General features: G+C 41.0%; 1 protein-coding gene across 5 annotated transcripts in view; it reads left to right on the top strand.

Moving 5' to 3' along the window:
- The first annotated feature begins 2,640 nt into the window (after positions 1–2,640).
- The window catches only part of ITGB6 (integrin subunit beta 6), a 53,998-nt gene continuing 38,871 nt past the window's right edge, over positions 2,641–17,767 (top strand). For 4 of the 5 annotated variants that reach the window (XM_074828957.1, XM_074828960.1, XM_074828954.1 and 1 more), the window contains exons 1-3: positions 2,641–3,049; positions 3,639–3,797; positions 4,485–4,726. The gene's annotated coding sequence lies outside the window, so the exon portion shown is untranslated. The remainder of the gene's footprint in view (positions 3,050–3,638; positions 3,798–4,484; positions 4,727–17,767) is intronic. The other variant, XM_074828955.1, reaches the window with a different exon arrangement.

Raw genomic sequence — 17,767 nt, 5'->3', positions numbered from 1 at the left:
ATTGAAGTAATAACACATAAACTACTTCCATCACCACCTCCAGCATCTTTTATATCTACAAATTACATATGAGCAATATTTGCACATAATGATCTAAAGTGATATAATACTTAATTTAGCACTAGTTTCACCCAAAGTTTTAGCCACAGGTTATATAAATATCTTCAGGCACAGAGACCTGAGATTTCTGGCCATCTTGAATAAATATGCATCAGAAGAATTTGTCCCATAAAATATTCAGGTACTTCTATTACTTAATTTTGCATAGCAGGGGTATACATAAGTTTATCCTCCATGCTCTGATGAAGTTCTCCCATGGGAGTTTGTTGGGCTTCTATATCTAGAGTTTTTATGCCAAGCAGCTGCAGTTTTTGCTCTCAGGGATGTGTCTAGGCAAATTCAATACGATCAGTGAGGTGGACTGTCATAAGTGGTGACAGCATTTGGTTTCACTGAACTTGTCAAAAATAATTTTACATGAAATTTGTTCATTGCATGTTAGATCCTCTGGTTTACCACCACTGTTCTTGCAGCAGCAAACTTTACCTAGTTCAGGGAAGCGTATATTACCAATAAGTGTTTGCTCTGAAGAAAAGGAGTTAATTTCTGGGAATGGGGGGGAGGGGGCTGCATTTTATTACAGGAAAAATATTTTCTTGTCTTACTTATTGTTTGTGCATCAAGGCACATGTAGTTGTGTTTAACAAACATCCTCTTTCCCTTCAAATTTTCCATGATTCTTGATCCTTGTGGATTATTGAAGAAATATAATCAATCAACAGGATCACAAGTTACAGAATTATATATGGGATGAATCTAGCCTCAGATCTTTATTTAAGAAGGAAATTAATCTCTTGATTCTGTGCCTGTATGAAGAAAAAAGAAAAATTATGGTAATGAGTTGCTGCCATTGCAGACAACTTTTTCCCTCGGGTACATATCTAAGGACAAACTCAGTTCTAGTTATTAGCAAGATATTCCTCCAGGAATCAAAAGCAAAATCCAACCATCTCTATTGGAAGGACTGTCTTTCTCTTTTCTTGTGAATTTTTTATATAATTCAAAAAACGCTTGAATTCATTTTCAGGTACTGCTAATGAGACAGCTTTAAAAATTATTTCCCCAGAGCCATTAATCATACTAATTCTGATAATGTCCATTGCTCTTTTAATCTTGATTCAGTCCTGCCAATTAGATGCAAGTCTAGGTATCAAAGTCTAAATTCAGCTTACTTCATTGTTTATATAATGTTTCCTCCAAAAAGAGAAAGCAGATGCCACCCACGGGACAAGTACAGCTCACGGTTACCATATGCAGCAACCTTGGTATTAAATTGGTGCACAGAAGGTAGGTGCCACAACAACGTACTGTCAACCTGAGTTGCATGTGTGTGGGCCCCATAGGAAAACTAATGAGAAATTAGGATATTCTGTCCTTGCCAGCATGTGTCTGGCATCCTGACTGGTCAGAGTTTGCATACCTGTCCTCCTTGAATCATCAGATTAGAAAAGAAATTGAGAGACTAATGTGCTAAAAATGTAGCTAGAAACAGTCTACTGACAGGAGGATTTGGCAAGCAGCACTTAGGAAGAGACTACACTTACGTAAGTAAATAAAAATACTAAAAACAAGCAAAAAAACCTGCAAGATCTAATAAATTACCTGGTATTTACAGGTTTTGGTCCAATATCTTTTGACAAATTAACAGTAGTTGTATGCTAAAATTATCTTAATGGTATATTGTACTTTTCCACTGTACAGACCATGTACCAGAAGTTCATTAGAGAAGCTTTATCGCCAATTATTATTAGAAGGTCATTCTGTATACATTTAAATTTCATTTTTTAGGACATGTAATAGAATTCCCTAGTGTGTCACAGTCCTAGGACTACATTGATGGTAAAAGTCCAGGAAAATGGTCTTTATGATTTGTATTCTATAAATGCATATCAGCACCTGTCACATGGAGCTGGGCTGCTGGGTTTGTGCGAGGTCAGGGGAGGTCTCCAGTGCTGCGACACACTGGGTCTCACTCGTGTCCGGCGGGACAGCTCAGAACCCCCTCCTTCCCCCTGTCACACGCTTCCTGGCTGCTGCCAGCAGTTTGTGCTTTCGGCACATTGCGGACAGGCTGCTCGGTGACCCTGTGCACTGGACACAGCTTGCCAGGGTAATTTATGACTCATGGTATCTGACTAATTGCAACTGACAGCCAGAAATGGGGGAGAGCAGGAAAATGCCTCCCACCCCATGCAACTCCTGGCTGGAGAGCATGGTGGGCTTCCTTGCTGTGTCCTTCCACACCCATGTTCTCCTAATCAACTGCCAATTTACAACTTTAGGCCCTAATTAGCTTCCAGGGACATATCAGTGAAAAGCCATGATGTGGGTTTATAGGGGGCAGCTAGTATTACTGTTCCTTTGGAGCAAAATTTGTCCTCTGCTAGTTTTTTCCATCCAATTCTAAGGGACTCTTCTCTTAGAGTGTAGCCTACTATTCCTACTCTGACCTTACTGCCTCTCCTATCAATTCCACTTTGGGTCCATGCCCAGCTCTCTGAAGAGAGAGAGCTTCTCTCTCTCTCTCTCTCTCGTGCTTGTTGTTTGTTCCCCTTCTCCTTCCCCTCTGAAACACCTCCACAGCTTGGATTCTTTCAGAGGAAATTGCCTTCCACCACTGTCCTTTCACATCCCAGCACAGGCCAGACTGAACACAGAGCCATCTCTAACCCAAGGCAGCTTTCTGTCAAAAAGAAGATGCAGGTGTGAGTGACACTGACATTAAAGAAGTAACCTCCAGTGGTTCTCACAGCGTACCTCCCTGGGACCTGCTCTCCAGGTATGGTCCTGACCAAGTGCCACATTGCAGCTCAGCTGGCCCCATCTGAGGGCAGCTCAGGACAGGGACAGGCTGAGCAGAGCTGGAGTGGGACAGAGCTTTGTGGAGGTGCTCTGCAGCACCCCACATCACCCACCCTCGGTGGGACTCCGTAGCTGTTACAGGAGCTGTGCCACCGGCTTGCTGGTAGGAGTCACCCACAGATGCAAGGTGAGTGAAGTTTGCTGAGGGATTTAATTTCTTTGAAGGCAGGGAGGGGGAGAGAACAATACAGGGTGTTTATTCTGCAGCAGCACACCCCGTGTGCTTGCAGCACAGGGAGAGTCAGTGCAGGGCCCCTTTGCCTCCCAGCCTGTGTGCATCAGCCCAAAGGGCTGTGCCCCAGGCAGGGTGAGGTGGATGTGACAAGGGATGGAGCGTGAACTGGTTGTTGTCTTCCTACTTGGGACTTGCAGAGATAGAGTGGTGGCATTATTTATTGCTGTAGGTATAGGGAAAGTGGCAGTATGGGTGGTGAGGGGTCCCCAGTTAGGGCTGAGGCCCATGGGTTCTGAACTGGGCTCCTCTGCCTCTGTAGCAGGGCAGCCTGGCCATGGGGAAGGGGCCAGTGGGTTGCCAACCCCACTGTGCTACTGCAGGATGCCTCAGGCACCGCAGCTCCCAGCCCTACTCCAAATGATGCCCTTTCCCTTCCTCTTCTCAGGTTTTTCCCAATCCTCCACTAAGCGCATCTCTAACCTTACATTAGATCCTCATCTCAGCCCTGACTGATTTCTGTGTGCTTTCCCTTTCCTTACAGTGCTCCCCAGTTTCTTGTTTCCTGCCTGTGTATACACAGGCATACTTCTGCTCTTTATGCCCAGCTTCCCACTTAGTACCTTAGAAGGAGGTGTTATAGCTGTCTGCTGCTCTGACTTGTAGCCCACCTGGTACTGATGCTTCCCTACTCATTCCCAAGGTAATTCTGCCTCCCTGCCTTTTCTGGTTTTGTCTGGGGCTTTGGGATTTGTCTGTTGTTTATCCCAAACTAATTGTATTTTGCTATTCAGATCAAAGAACCTAGTTTTATGTCTGTTAAGATGAACCTGCAATGCAGTTTATGGGGAAGAAGCACCTTCAGAAAGTGCGTGTGACCTGGGCAGAAAGCAAGCAGAAGCACTGCATTGCAGAAAGAGGGTGGATTAGGATTATAATGAATATAAAACTCTTATATATCAGAATAGCTTCAACACTACTCTTTAAAATAATGGATTAATTATTCCAGTGACATTGTGCTATGTGTCCCTGTGCTAAGAGGGCTTTTATTTCTTCCCTCTGGAGTGGGGAAAGAAAGTGGTTGCTTAAATCACTATTGACGTACAGCACATGAATTCCAGTTTTGATTTTATGAACAACCTCTATCATCATGTCTCATGTGGACTGCCTCATACTCATTGTACTGTGGGGTTAGACACACTGTCACCATGCCTATAAATAGCCTGCTTGGTTATGAAGGACTATTAGTGTTTCCTCTGGGAAGAATAGGACTTTTGACTAATGGCATTTTAGGCCAGTTTTCTTTTAACTGTCTAGAGGAGATAGGGTTTAGAAAGTAGAAAACCTGCTAAAAAAGCCAATAATCAAGGTATTAATGTTTGAAACACAGATACCTGGTGAGCCTGGAATATTCACACAGAAAACCAAAGTTAGAAGGAGCAGAATGGTGGTGTGTTTTTAAAAAAGGAGGCTTGGCTTTCAGGGCTGGCAAGGAGCAATGCAGCTGCCATGCGGAGAAAGAGAAGCTCCCTGTGATCCAGCAGAAAGCTGAGCTGTGGCACATGGACGGCTGTAATATTGAAGAGTCTGCTCGGCACCCGAAAAATGCTCAAGTGTACTGGGGAATGACAGGTAAGGCGATGTGTTTTTCTGTATATTTTTGGAGTAAAGTAGGAAGTAATTGCGTGTAGAAGACCTTGTGTTTCAGCTATCAACTGTTTAGCTGTTAGTATGATCTTTTGAGCATTGAGAAGTCAGTTTGGTAGGGATGGATGTTCTTAAGCTTGTGGAGGGAGTGAGGATCCCTGGCGCTAACGATATAGGTCATTTGGGCTGTATGACCCCTTTTCTGTGAGTAAATGTGCTGGAGACATCGAAGAGAGCACATGTCTTGCTGGCCACGCAGTGAGGAAAGTTTTATTGCACGCTGTGGGAGAGGTCAAGCACACCACTGAATGACAGGTAACAAGGTTTGGTAGGTGTCTTCTCCTGACTGTTAAATGACAAGCTATTTAGGGGTTTTCCTTACAATTAGCAACTGATCTGGAATTCAGACCCCACCTTCCACAGCCTGGGAAGCTTCCAAGGCGCGTTGAATCGCCAGCAGCGCCCTTTGTGCAAACAGCAAGTCTGTACACAAGAAGATTGCCCTACTGAAAGAAAAGGAATAAAGCATTACATTTAGGGATGTGACTAACTTCTGAACAGTGAGGAAGGCACCACACTTGCCAGCTATCTCTTCTGTGCGTTTCCTCAGTTGTGGCTGGGGCCATCTGATGAGTGTTTCCCTTTCGCTCCCAGAGCAGCACAGTCTGTCTGCTGTCAGCAGTTAATGAAGTCACTTGCAAGACGCCATCCCCTGGGGAAAAGCACTGCTATGAATAGACCTGTTACTTACGTCTCTGGTTGCAATGCTCTCAGCGCTTCATTTGCTGTGCCACCACCTCTGATGATTGTGCCATTTTGGAACAATGGTCTTTCACTCTAGAGCTATTGCTATTCAGGATGTCAAAAATCAGTCCTCTTCCTTCTGGCAGAGCTGTAGAGCTCAGTGAGTGCTTTTGTGCTGTCCCCAGTGACAGACACAGGTACTGAGGTACCACAGGCTTACCAAAAATGTGCAGAAAGTGAATGAGTAATCCTATTGCAGCAAGTACTTTTAACAATAGTCTACAATGAACGTCATCATCAGATATTTCATCAGTGCACATCCTACAATAAGGAGGAAAAAATAAAACTTTTTTTTCTGAGAACAAAATATTTCCATACTACTGAAATAGAAAGGGAAACTTAATCTGATGAGAAGTGTTAGAGAACATCACCTATTTGCCCAGCTAAGCTTGCATGTTTAGGTATGATTAAGCTTGTGTTTATAAGGAGTTGCATGTTGGTCTAGACAGAGGTGAGCTATGAAAGAAACAAAATCAGCAAAAATAAAGACAGATAAAGAATGATGACTCATGCCAACATATTGTCCAAAGTATGTAAGATCATGTAAATACTTATTATGATTTGTAGGGCATACAGTCCTTGTTAGTGCCAGCAAAGTCAAGGACTACTGAATGCAGTAAGTCACTTTAGTGACCGAGTTGTGTGGCTGAGACCTAACCCAAAATAATTTTACAGTTGAACACCTTTGTAAGAAACTTTAGCTAACAATACCGATAAATGGTCAAAAAGAAAATAACTAAGTAGCATTCAATTTGAACATTACCTGTTCTCTCTTTGGGAGATGAGGGGGACAACTTTTTTTAAAAGGGATTTTTTTTTGTTTGTTTACATATGCAGATTTTTTAGCAGACTTGGTGGTGTTAACAGGCTTCCCCCAAATCAAGTTGTCAAAATTTTAGTTCTCAGAAAGCTACAGTGAGGTCTTTGGCAAAATGCAAAAGTAGACTTTTTCTGCATCGTGATCTAAATGTCTGAACCATTTCTGCATGAGTAGAGTTAAAGTTGTTGTCTCGTATGAACTTTTGTTCAGGTGCCTCATTCTTCTGCTTATATAGAAACAAACCAAAAAAATCCCTTGTTACTCATGCTTTTCATATTAATTCTGGATGGCTGAATAAGTTTGAGTGATTCATGACCTATGTTAAAATTTAACATCAGCCTTTAATGTGTTCGGCCTGACACATGGTGTGTCTTACAATATTGATATATCTCATCGACCTAGCAATCTGCATCAGCTTGCTGAAGCATGCCATGAAAGGAAAATGATACAGTAGTCCTGATCTACTTCTCTGTCAAAGTTTTAATTAAAACATTCACACTATCTGTTAAGAGTGAAGGGGCTTGAGGAAATTCATAAGATGCCTGTCCTGTCATTAACAACATTTAATTTTGAAAGTTTAGGAAGATAGGAATATGCCTCTTAAATCCAACTTCTGTGACCTGGTCAGCTTCTCAATGGTACCCAAAACTCTCATCCGAGTGCATGGGTACAGAGGTGCAAACCTGAGGCCAGGTTTCTCCTTTGTTTCCCATTGCTGGCACCTAGACAGCCTGAAGGCTGTGACAAGGCAATACTCAGCCATCTGCAGGCTTGTCAGCTGGGAGGTAGAGACTGATCAAAATGAGGTTTCATTTAGTGCTAGCTGCTCCTGAAATGAGACCCTACCAGACTACCTAGGAACTGCGTTCGTACGATAAAACCTCCTGGCTGTATCTGCAGAGGTGTCTTATTAAGGTCATACAGAGATTGGGTTTTCTTCCCTTAGCAGAACTGCCTAGAGGATAGGATTGCAAATGCTGCCATCTCTCCCCAGGGTAGAAAACCTACTTGTAATGATGATCGTTATCAACCCTAGATGCTTCTTGCCCCCTTCAGTCCCACAGTGCCATGCTAGCAGCAATTCATCTCATCCAGTAGAAATGGATATTAAAACCACAGCAAATACTTCAAATGGTTGTTTAAAATCAGCTTCAGCAAGCTTTGCTCCCTCTCTGACCTTTTCCTGGCTTCCACATCTCCTGTGCTTGGCTGTCTTCCACCCAGGCTTTCAGGCTCAGATTTAGAAATCCCCTGTTCCCGACACTGGACTGTTATTTTTCTGGCAATATTTACCTGCTGTCCTTGTAGAATCAAATCAAGGCCTCTGTGATGCCTGTGCTGTTATTCAGAGTATTAGTTGACATTATAAACAGACCCACAAGAGCTGCACTAAGGAATTTCTTCAGCCAGGAGGCCTGCCCATGTTGGAGCTTTTGATGCTCTGTCTGACCCTGAGCCTGGTCCAGTTCTGGTTGCAAGAGAGGAGCAATTTCTTCCAAGGAACAGTCTTCCTCAAGGATCACTATAACAACAGAAGAAGCACAGTACCAGCATCATAAAGAAAACAATGTACTATGAAGACTGTGAACTTAGAAGAATGTAAGCAAAAGGCCAAGTCTTGAAAGATTTGTTAGTATGTAAGTTCAGAAGCACAAGCTAAATCAAACTATCATTGCTCAACACACAAGCATAACAAATAAACCTAAGAGGGGGTTTTTGAAGCACCAGGGGAAGAAAAGAAAAATGCTCCTGTGAAAGTGGTAATGATGAATCAGGTGGTAACACATAAGAACATAAATATCAGTTCAAGATGAAGGAAAAATAGGCTTTATTACTTGATGTGAGCAAATTGATGATGTAGGAGGCCTAGTAAAAATGGATGTTTTTATCAGTAATGTGACCGCTCAGGCATCATGAGTAGTTGTGTGTCAGCACAGTCTGAATAAATAACTGCAGTGGTTTTGTTTGCTTTTGTATATGTTTAAAACCATAAATGTTGATTAACTTTCCCAAAATGAGATAGAAAATGATGACACCATGAAAAAAATTATAAAAATGCACTTTCTACAAGATGACATTAGCATATTCAGTCCACTGCTGGAACTATTTATTTCATAATCTTGTTTGGAATTGTTACCATGATTTTGGCTTGTAGGTCATGTACTCATCCCCTTTTATCTTCAAGTTAACATGACACAGGTAGAAGAGGGGGTTCATGTTTTTCCTACATGCAAGAAAGTTCACACCTACAGAACAAGAGAGGAACTTCCCAAGCTTCAAAGTCCAGAAAGACAGATGAAAAATAAAATGAATAAACGATATGTTGGATTGACTGTTTTCTGGCCCAGATTTCTTCTGGGTAGCAGTAAGCATCTGATGTGCCCAAGTTAGGAACCACTTTGCTCTTGACTGTGTCTATAGAAAACATGTTGGCCCAAGACCTGTGTTTGCCGTTCCCTGGAGGTTTGCTTATAACCACACTCATGGCTTGGCATGCAACCATAGCACCAGTGTTTGACCTGTTTGAATTCTTCCTTGGTCTCTCCTGTTGCTCTTGGACATTACTGAGCAGAGCTGTCATTCTCTGATGCAAAAGACATTCACCTGTCTCTTCCAAATCAATGTTAACTTCTTAACCTCTTTACCCTTATGTATATTTTTGATACAGTTTTTAGATTTTGTAGTGACCTTATGGAAGTTAGACACCCAAACACCTCTCCTGTTAGGGGTGGGCAGGGTCTTGCTCTAATTGAGAGTCTCATGCACCAGATCAGTATCTTACTGTAAACCAAAAGCAAGAATAATGTTGGAAAGAATCAGATCATAAATGACTGAAGTATAATGAATAACTGACAGCTGTGACTCAGTGTCTGCATTTCTTCCGTAACACAACACTGGCTTTGAATAGGTTTTTCATGTAGTTTCAGGTAATGATTAACTCCCAATGACTAAAATATCTTCAGGAGAACTGATGAGACATCTCACACAGCTACTCAAGTTCATAGCTATTTCAAGCTTTTACTTTATCTCTTTCATTCAAAAATACACTTATTTTAACTGAAGCTATTTTAAAACTGTCCCATAAATGTAAAGTCAGCAGTGCTATTGCAGCATAATTTCAAGCTAAAATGATTGTATTCCAAGCAGATGCACACACAGTATGTGTGTGTGATTTTATTGTTTATTCCATTTATAAAACAGAAGCCATTTTAGCATCTGTGGCAATGCAATCATGTCTGGGATGAAATATAACTTTGTGCCGACTCACACTGTAGGATAAAAGACTGAAGGAGGGAGTACTAAGAACACAAATCAGGGGAAATCTGTGTGAGTAGGTTTGTCCCGAAGGAAAAGCTCCCACTGCAGTGTTTCATTCCTCAAGAGGGTGTGTTAAAGCATGCAAGATAATGAAGAGCAGCAGATGTCTTAAGAATTGATGTTATGAGGAGTGTTGAAAGTCATTTAACTTTTGAGAGGAAAGAGGATTTTTTACACAAACTAGATTAACTCCATCGGAGCAAATGTGGTATTAATTTTCTGGAACGAAGATTGCTGTAATTGATATCAATATAGTATAACATGATTGCATCATATAGCATACTACAAAATAATACATGATAACAATATATATTTATATATCAGCGTAATCAGTAAAAGGATTGTAAGCTAGGAAACAGAAGGGAAGTTTGGGCGACACTTTTAAGTAACTTTCATGCCTGGTTCTGAAAAGCAGAAAGGGGTGAATATATGGGGGAGAAAGAAATATCCGATGGGAGCAAAATGGACAGGAAGAATCAGTACTGACAAGGGTGGGAATGTGATGTGAATAGCCTGGATGTCAGGAATTAAAGGGATGCGAGCAACGTAATTAGAAAAATTAGCATATTTTCATAGATGATGAGCTGAGATGTTTGTGTAGAAAAATTGCGTGCAGAGGCAGGCTAGAACTGCAGTACCTAGGATGACCCCAAATCTCCCAAGAATAGTGAATTATGGTGGATGGGTAATCTATGACTGAAATGCACTTAAACCAACATGTAGACTGTTAAGAAAAACACAAATACAGAGGTACAGAGGTAACAGTGAAGTCACTGACAGAGGCAGAGAGAGATTACATGGGCAGAATGGAATCTGTCAAACTAAAGGTCTTCTGAAGGACCACTAAGGAACTGTTACATGTATATCTAACACAGATGACTACAAGCACAAAAGGGAAACTTCCAAGCATTGTCTCATTGCAGGAGATTTTAACTGCTCAGAAATAGAGTATAAAGCAAATGTTACTGACAGCGTTAGAGCCAGTTATTCCAGGGTGTAATAGCTGGCAGATTTCATCACTAAGCAGTCACTGGACTACCATGATGCTATTCTAGGTGGGCTTTGTTAGGTAGTGATGACATAAAGCAGCTGGTTGTAGAAAATAACCTAGCTAAAGTTATCCCAACTTGATTAAACTGAAAATAAGTGAAAGAATAAACAAGAATAGGCCTGTTCATTAGTTTCTCAAAATTTGTCCTTCTGAAGTGTTGTACCTAAAGAAGCTAGTTAGTGATGTCAAGTGCATGAAGGTCCAAATCTGAGTATTAGAATTTCTTTAATTTAAATAATATATAAAAAATCTGTACTTTGCACTGTAAGTAGCGTGTGAAGGGTGTTAGCACCTTACTGGATTTATAAATCCTTCAAAAAAAAAAGATATTAGGGTCAGGCAAAGAGAATGAAAGTCATATGGAAAGAAAACTCCACCATAACAGATCATCAATGAAAACGATATCTTGGGAACCAAGTAGCAGAGGATGCAGTCAGATTTGTCAAGTTTACAGACCTACCATCTGTATTTGAAAGACTGAAAGTGTCTTCTACCACCACACAGATAAAAGGAGATCTGGTACGTGGCAAGGATGGGGTAGAAATTAAAGACTGTGTAGATACTGCCCAAACCAAATAAATAATTTTTCTTCTTTTTTGTGAAGAGGATGGTATAGATCATGAAAGAAAATCTAATCAGGATGGGAAGAATCTGTAGAAATAAAAGTTAACATTTACAAACTTGAAAAGTAAATCCAGAGTCTAGTAGGACCATAGTGTAAAGATGTCTGTTATCCATCTTAAAATGCTGAAAGAATGAGCAAATTACATTTCAATTGCAGGAGCAAGTTTTTCTTAAAAGATCTGCCAAAACAAAGGAGAGACAAGAGCAGAGGAAAAAGTGACCTCACATCTACAGTTCCATTAATCTGACCTTAGTAATATGGAAATTTTGTGCACATTTCTGCAAGAAAGAATAAATAAGGGTGTGGAGAGAAAATGGAGAAAATAGATTGAAAGCAATAAATGTTCAATACAATGTATAATGACTAAGGAAAAGTATATATGATACCATCTGTTCTGGAAAGGGAATTATTGGGCTACCTAAAGGTTGGGTAGAGATTTTCAAGCATCATAGTTTCAGCTAGTTTCTGGAAGTATTAATATTTTCATTGCTGCTAAAAGTGGCATGGTCAGAGGAGAAAAATATACACATTGTGGGGAAACTTGAGAGCTGGAGATGTGGGGAGGTATTTAATAGTACAAGTGCCAGATCACACACAAACTGAGGTGGGAATTATTTCTGTTATAAATTGTGGCTTATCAGTTGGGCAAGAGAAAGACCATAATGTCTAAGTCGTGGAAGGATGCTGAGAGAGCTGGGATGGAGCCATGGAAAAGGCAAAACTGATCAGCCTTAGATACAATGCAGGACACTTAAGGAGGGAAATGTAGGTACGGACACCATTGTAGGAGGCACTGGTCAAAGCTCTTCTGGAGTACTGTGAGCAGTCTGTCACCCATAATTAGGAAGGAACATTGAAAGAAATGCAGAGAAGTAGCCCTGGACAAAACAAAGAATGAGGGATATACAATTGCTATCTATAAATAAATCAAGGGGAGGGGAAAGAAGGGCAGGGCAAATACTAGGAAAGGAAAGAAGTTATTTAAGTTACCAGACAATGTTGTCATTAAAACAAATGGATATAAATTGAAAGTTAGTCCATCCAGGCTGGAGCTGAAGACATTTCCAGCCATGAGAACAGTGAAGTCTCTGAAACAGTCTTCTAATAAGAGTGACAGAAACAAACCACTGTAGGTGAGGGTATCATAGTAAAATGGAACTTGCTTGCAAATTGGATAACACAGAATTCACCTAGTTCTTGCATATACCATAAAGGTGAGTAGAGCCACTTTCTATTTGCCTCTCTGCCAGAGACTAAACGGTATGAGTAGTCTTATGATGGATTTTTCATAAGTTTATTAACACAGCTGTGTAAGGTGAAAGGGCACATCTTCACAACCCATGAAGTCCTTTGCAGTCTTGTGTTCTCTGCTTTGTACTATTGTGGCAATAGTATATTTTGAAATTTCTGTTAATCTATTGGTTCAGATAGAAAGCATGACTCTGGCCTCCTGTGACATTGATGTGCTACAAAATGATAAGAATTAAATTTTTAAAAAATTGATTTAAAGTGATGGTAATTCTGTGTGCTAAGTGTCCAGCCAAAACACAGCAACGCAGTTGCAAACATAGGAGAGCATATGATTGCATAAGGTATCAGTGGATCAAATATTATTGACAGTATTTACATGATCAATCATTTTGAACTCCTACAAAACATTGTCAGGGAAAATCTGCCCTGCCTTATCCTTTTGGTGTTACTTAGCCAAAATACTTGGAATTGATTTAGTTGATTTTATTTTTCTTTAGCGATGGTTCTATATACATGTTCTTAGTCTTGCATGGTTTTAGATATATAATACCAACAGTTCTTACCAGTTCTTTAAGAAGAATTGTAAAAGCACTAGTCATTCTATATAAGGTTGTTTCTCCAATGTTTCTGTGTAAATGTGAGCAGACACTGTTGGTTTAAATTTTCTTCCTACTATTTTCATAAGAAACATGTACATAGCAATAAGGCAAGGTGTGCAGATATCAGGAACAATTTCTGACATTTCAGAATTATGTAACTGAGCTTATAACAAAGACTCTAGAAGTAATGTTCTGTTTACTGTAACAGATGACACAGGAATTTGAAATAATGCGTGCTAACAAAAAATTATAACTCTAATATAATATAAATGTCAAAATTGTTTAACAAAGATATGAACATCTCCAAAGGTTCTTATATATGTAGGAAGGCAAAATATTGGTAAAAGGTAGTAGGGCAGTTAGTATCAGAAGACCTTTATACCTCTAAATTTTATAGTCACTTCTTTACTCCAGCATAGCGGAGTAGCCATGAGATGGCAGCACTCTGCACAAAGAGCTCCTGAAAAATCTAAATCCTCTTTTCCCAGAAAGAGCCTGTACCCACTGGCAGGAGTGAGTGGCCAGAACGGTGTGTGTCTGTAAATAGAAACCATGCTGGCCAAGTTCAGAATAGCTCCTGGAAAGCTTCAGAAATGTAGCTGGTTTCAGGCAGCGCCTGAGCCCATTTTCCTCAGTTTTTAGCAGCTGTTTGGGTGCTGAGCTAAACATTCTTATCTGGTTTGGTTATTCTAGGTTAACCGCGTTCAAACCCTGTGTTTCAGCAAAGCACTGGACTTCTGTAGGTCTAAGTACAGCAAGATCAACTATAAGATAAATTTATTTTCTGTGTGTAAGAGCAGAGTGGAATCACATTTTACAAGTTACTTAATCCCAGCTCAGTAGTTTAGAATTTACATCTGGACAAATCAGGCCTGAATACATTGTGTTTACTACCGGCTCTTTCAAAAGCAAGTCCTCTGTGTTGTTACCTGGCCCAGCCTCCTGCAGGACTGGGGTAAAGCTTCACATTTCTCTTGGTGCTGCTGCAACCTGCCTCTCTCAGGACTGCCTTTGGCCCTTCTGTAATGGGGACAGCAGGTCCAGTTTGCATTTAGCATTAATCTGAAGGGAGTAAGTTACAGAAAGCTCTTCAGCTGAGGTGCAGGAGGTCTGAGGTGTTGTGGAGTCAGTGCTCAGTGCGGTTCCCACCACCAGCATGTTCAGCCTTGCACCAGCACTGAATGGAGGTGCTTGCTCTGGTGCCCCAGTGCCAGGCTTTTATAGCATAGCGAGAACAAGGTGTACCATGTAACTGCAAAAAGTAAACAGAAACTGAGGTCAGATTCAATACGCTGTGTGGAAATCCCTGGCGTGGTTTGAGTGCCGTGGGCTGGCTGGCAGTTCTGCTTGAATGCCGCGTGATCTTCCTACCAGTTCTACCTGAACCCTTCTGCAGTTCAGAGGTTTGATTATTTTACTTCGAGTGTGAGAGTGTTTTCAAATCTGAAAAGCAAATCTTTCAGGGTGCTCACCCATGCAAAGGAAACTGAGGACAAAGGTTTACTCACGCCCTCAGCTGGAGCCAGCCGGGTCAGAGCTGTGGGCAAGGTAAATATGAGTTGGAAAACACCCTGGGTTGCCTGCCTGCTGTTCATTGCACAGTTGGTGAGCAATTCCTCCTTCTTCCTCCTCTTTCTCTCTGTTTGTTCAGAGGTAAGTTGTTGACTTCACTCTCTGCCCTCGTCTAACAGCAGTGCACTCCTCCTGAAACAAGAGGAGACCAGAACATGAATCATGGCCTGAGTCATGAATCCCCAACATCCCACTTTGCTCAGAGCTGGAGGGGAACAATGCCTTTCCTCTGTGTGGCTTTTCGGCTCCTGCAACCCACTGGAAGGAGCTACAGACACCTTTCATGTTCTAAAGCCACTCTCCATCATGCGTAGCCATGCTTGCAAACAACACCTGGAGAGGAGTAAGAGAGGCCTTTGCTTTTCCACACACCTTCCTGCATCTCAGGTGGGCTCTGTGGCTTACCCTGCACAGCTGTAGTTTGGTCCTAAGCCCCCCAACAGGGTATGATATTAGTACACCCCAAAACATCGGAGCTGAAGTGGCTTGTACATTCAGATCTTTATGGTTGGACTCGATGATCCCAAGGGTCTTTTCCAACCTGAATGATTCTGTGATCTTTGCTCACAGCAGGCTCTGTGTCATTTATACAGGACCCAAAAGCTTACAGCAGTTTCTCTGGATTGATGCCATTTTCTGTTGGAGCAATACCCATCTCTCACCATGCTGATTAACAAAGAAAGATAGCAAATAGTAACAACTGGCATTTAAAATGTATAAATCCAGATGCATTTATTTTACATGGTTATTAAATAGGTGATACTATTGTTTTATATCTAGAAAAAATTTCAAGTAAAAAAAAATTTAAATTACTGATTAGTCATGACTGCATCATGACTGCGAACTTCCCCATTAAATACAACTGTTCGTTAGGGATTGTTGCTTCCTCTTTAAATGTTTTTGCCAGCTCTCCCTAAAGTATTACCAGGACCTATGCTGCAGCAAAGATAGAGACAGGACAGTATCACCACAGTATTTGTGTGTGGTTTCTGTCTGTGCTGGTTTCTCCTGTTTGTAGGACATTCATACTGCTGTGTGGCTACTCAAATCACCTCTAGTTCCTTAGAGATGAATCTAAGTGTCAAGCTTGGAAACTTTTTTCCAGGCTTCATTGCTTAGCTAATTGACAGCCATCCTCTGAAACATCTGTCATTGCTGTTCTTTGAAACTGGGTCTGTCAGGCTGCTGAGGGATATATTTCTGTGTAGACTTTTTCCAAAGAAAATGCCTTCCATTTCTGCTGGCCGAAGAGTCCGGAAGCACTTGTCTGTGCAGCTACAGAACATATGTTGTTTTCGGGAGAAAAGTATTTTAACCGCTCGTTCTGTAGACTTTTGTATATTCTTCAGTCGCTATCTTTTGGGTTAAAAAGTTTGATGGAAGCTTTTAAAGTCTACTTTGATTCCCTGTTAGAGATCATCAGGGGCTTTCTAGACAGATTTGGTTTGGAAACCAGCCAGGGAGAGAACAAAGTCACCAGATGTTTCAAATGCAAAGCAACCTGCCTCTGACCTAAGGAGTGAAGCCCTTTACCTCTTATAGATGCATTGAGGAGGTGAATGTCAACTGTATGTGGTGGAGAGAAGGGACGCCCCACCTCACTGCTTCCAGTCCCACAAAACTCTCTGATGAAGGTCAAGAAGAGAGAAATGTTTTCTGAAGTGCAGTAGAACCTTCCCCCCACCTCTGTAAATATTCTGAGAACCATCTCAGCCTGTGCGACATTCAGACTAAATTCTTTGTATTTTTCCAGGCTTTCAGGGTGAGAGTGTGTATGAGAAGAGCATTGGAAATGAAGACTTGGGCTGTGTGTAAGGCTGAGAGATCACTAACAAGAATTTCTCCTCCATAGGGATAGCCCTCCAGCTTCTAATTAAAAGAGATTTTCCTTGCTCTGATGAGCTTGGGACATACTGATCTCTTATGGTGACTGATCAGCTTTCACTGGAGCTAACAGGCCTCCTATTCCAGGTTTTGTCTAGCACAGAAGGAACTAATTGTTGGTTTTGCTTGGGCTGGTCTCTCTGTATGTGTAATTATGCTACATCAGCTCATACCCTAGTTGCAGAAGAGGCTGGCATTTTTTCTATAATGAAGTAATTTTTAGATTTGAATGAGCCAATCGCGAGGCATGCTTCTGTAGGCAAACACTTCCCATTCTGGAACATTTACAGACCCATCCCCAAGCTGACTTGTGGATTCAGCTCAGTGTGCCAGAAAAGATACACCATTGTTCTAGAGAAAAAAAGACCACTATTACAATGAACTGTAACTTGAGTCTAATCGTTTTTAGTTTATTTCTTATTCCCTGTCCCCAGCATTAGCTTTCTTTGTTTCTTTCTGTACCTTGATATTCAATGTTTGTTACCTGCCAGTGAATTTGTTAGAAGTTGATTGGATGGACAGAATATCTTTCTGTGCTGTCTTCAAGTATTGTAAGTGCCAGGTATGGGGAGGAAATGCACTAAAGATTTCATCCTATACAAATTTTATTATCTTTCAAAGAACCACAGACTTGCATTGCTCAGCATTGCCCATACTGAAAGATAAATATCTGTTTTCTGTTCTGATGTGTCATTATATATCTGTAACCCTGATTTAACTGAGACCAGAATTTGCTCCAAAATGAATATGTAGTGGCTGATGAAAACAATAATAATTGCATTCTGTCTGTACTATAAAATACTTTTTTGTTATATCTCATTGAATTGATGCCTCTAATTTGAGTGAACAAAACAAGACTCTGTCTTACAAACCTTATAAAGAAGGGGAACCTTGCTGTCAAACCATGCAATGCCAGGACCCCAAAGGCTTTTACGCACCCTCCGCACAACAACGTGGCTACTCCAGATTGCAATTCTGCTCTTCTAGCATGTGTGATAGTTAAAGCCAATAAAGCATTAAATTAGTAGAGATATTTCCTGGTCAACATACCTTTAGATATTACACAAGGTATTTGGTGATGTTTCAAAACAAGAATCATCTG

The sequence above is a fragment of the Strix aluco genome, chromosome 6 (genome assembly GCF_031877795.1).
Source record: "Strix aluco isolate bStrAlu1 chromosome 6, bStrAlu1.hap1, whole genome shotgun sequence".
Lineage (NCBI taxonomy): Eukaryota > Metazoa > Chordata > Aves > Strigiformes > Strigidae > Strix > Strix aluco.
The sequence above is the reverse complement of the archived record's forward strand: the minus strand, read 5'-3'. Positions and strand labels throughout refer to the sequence as shown.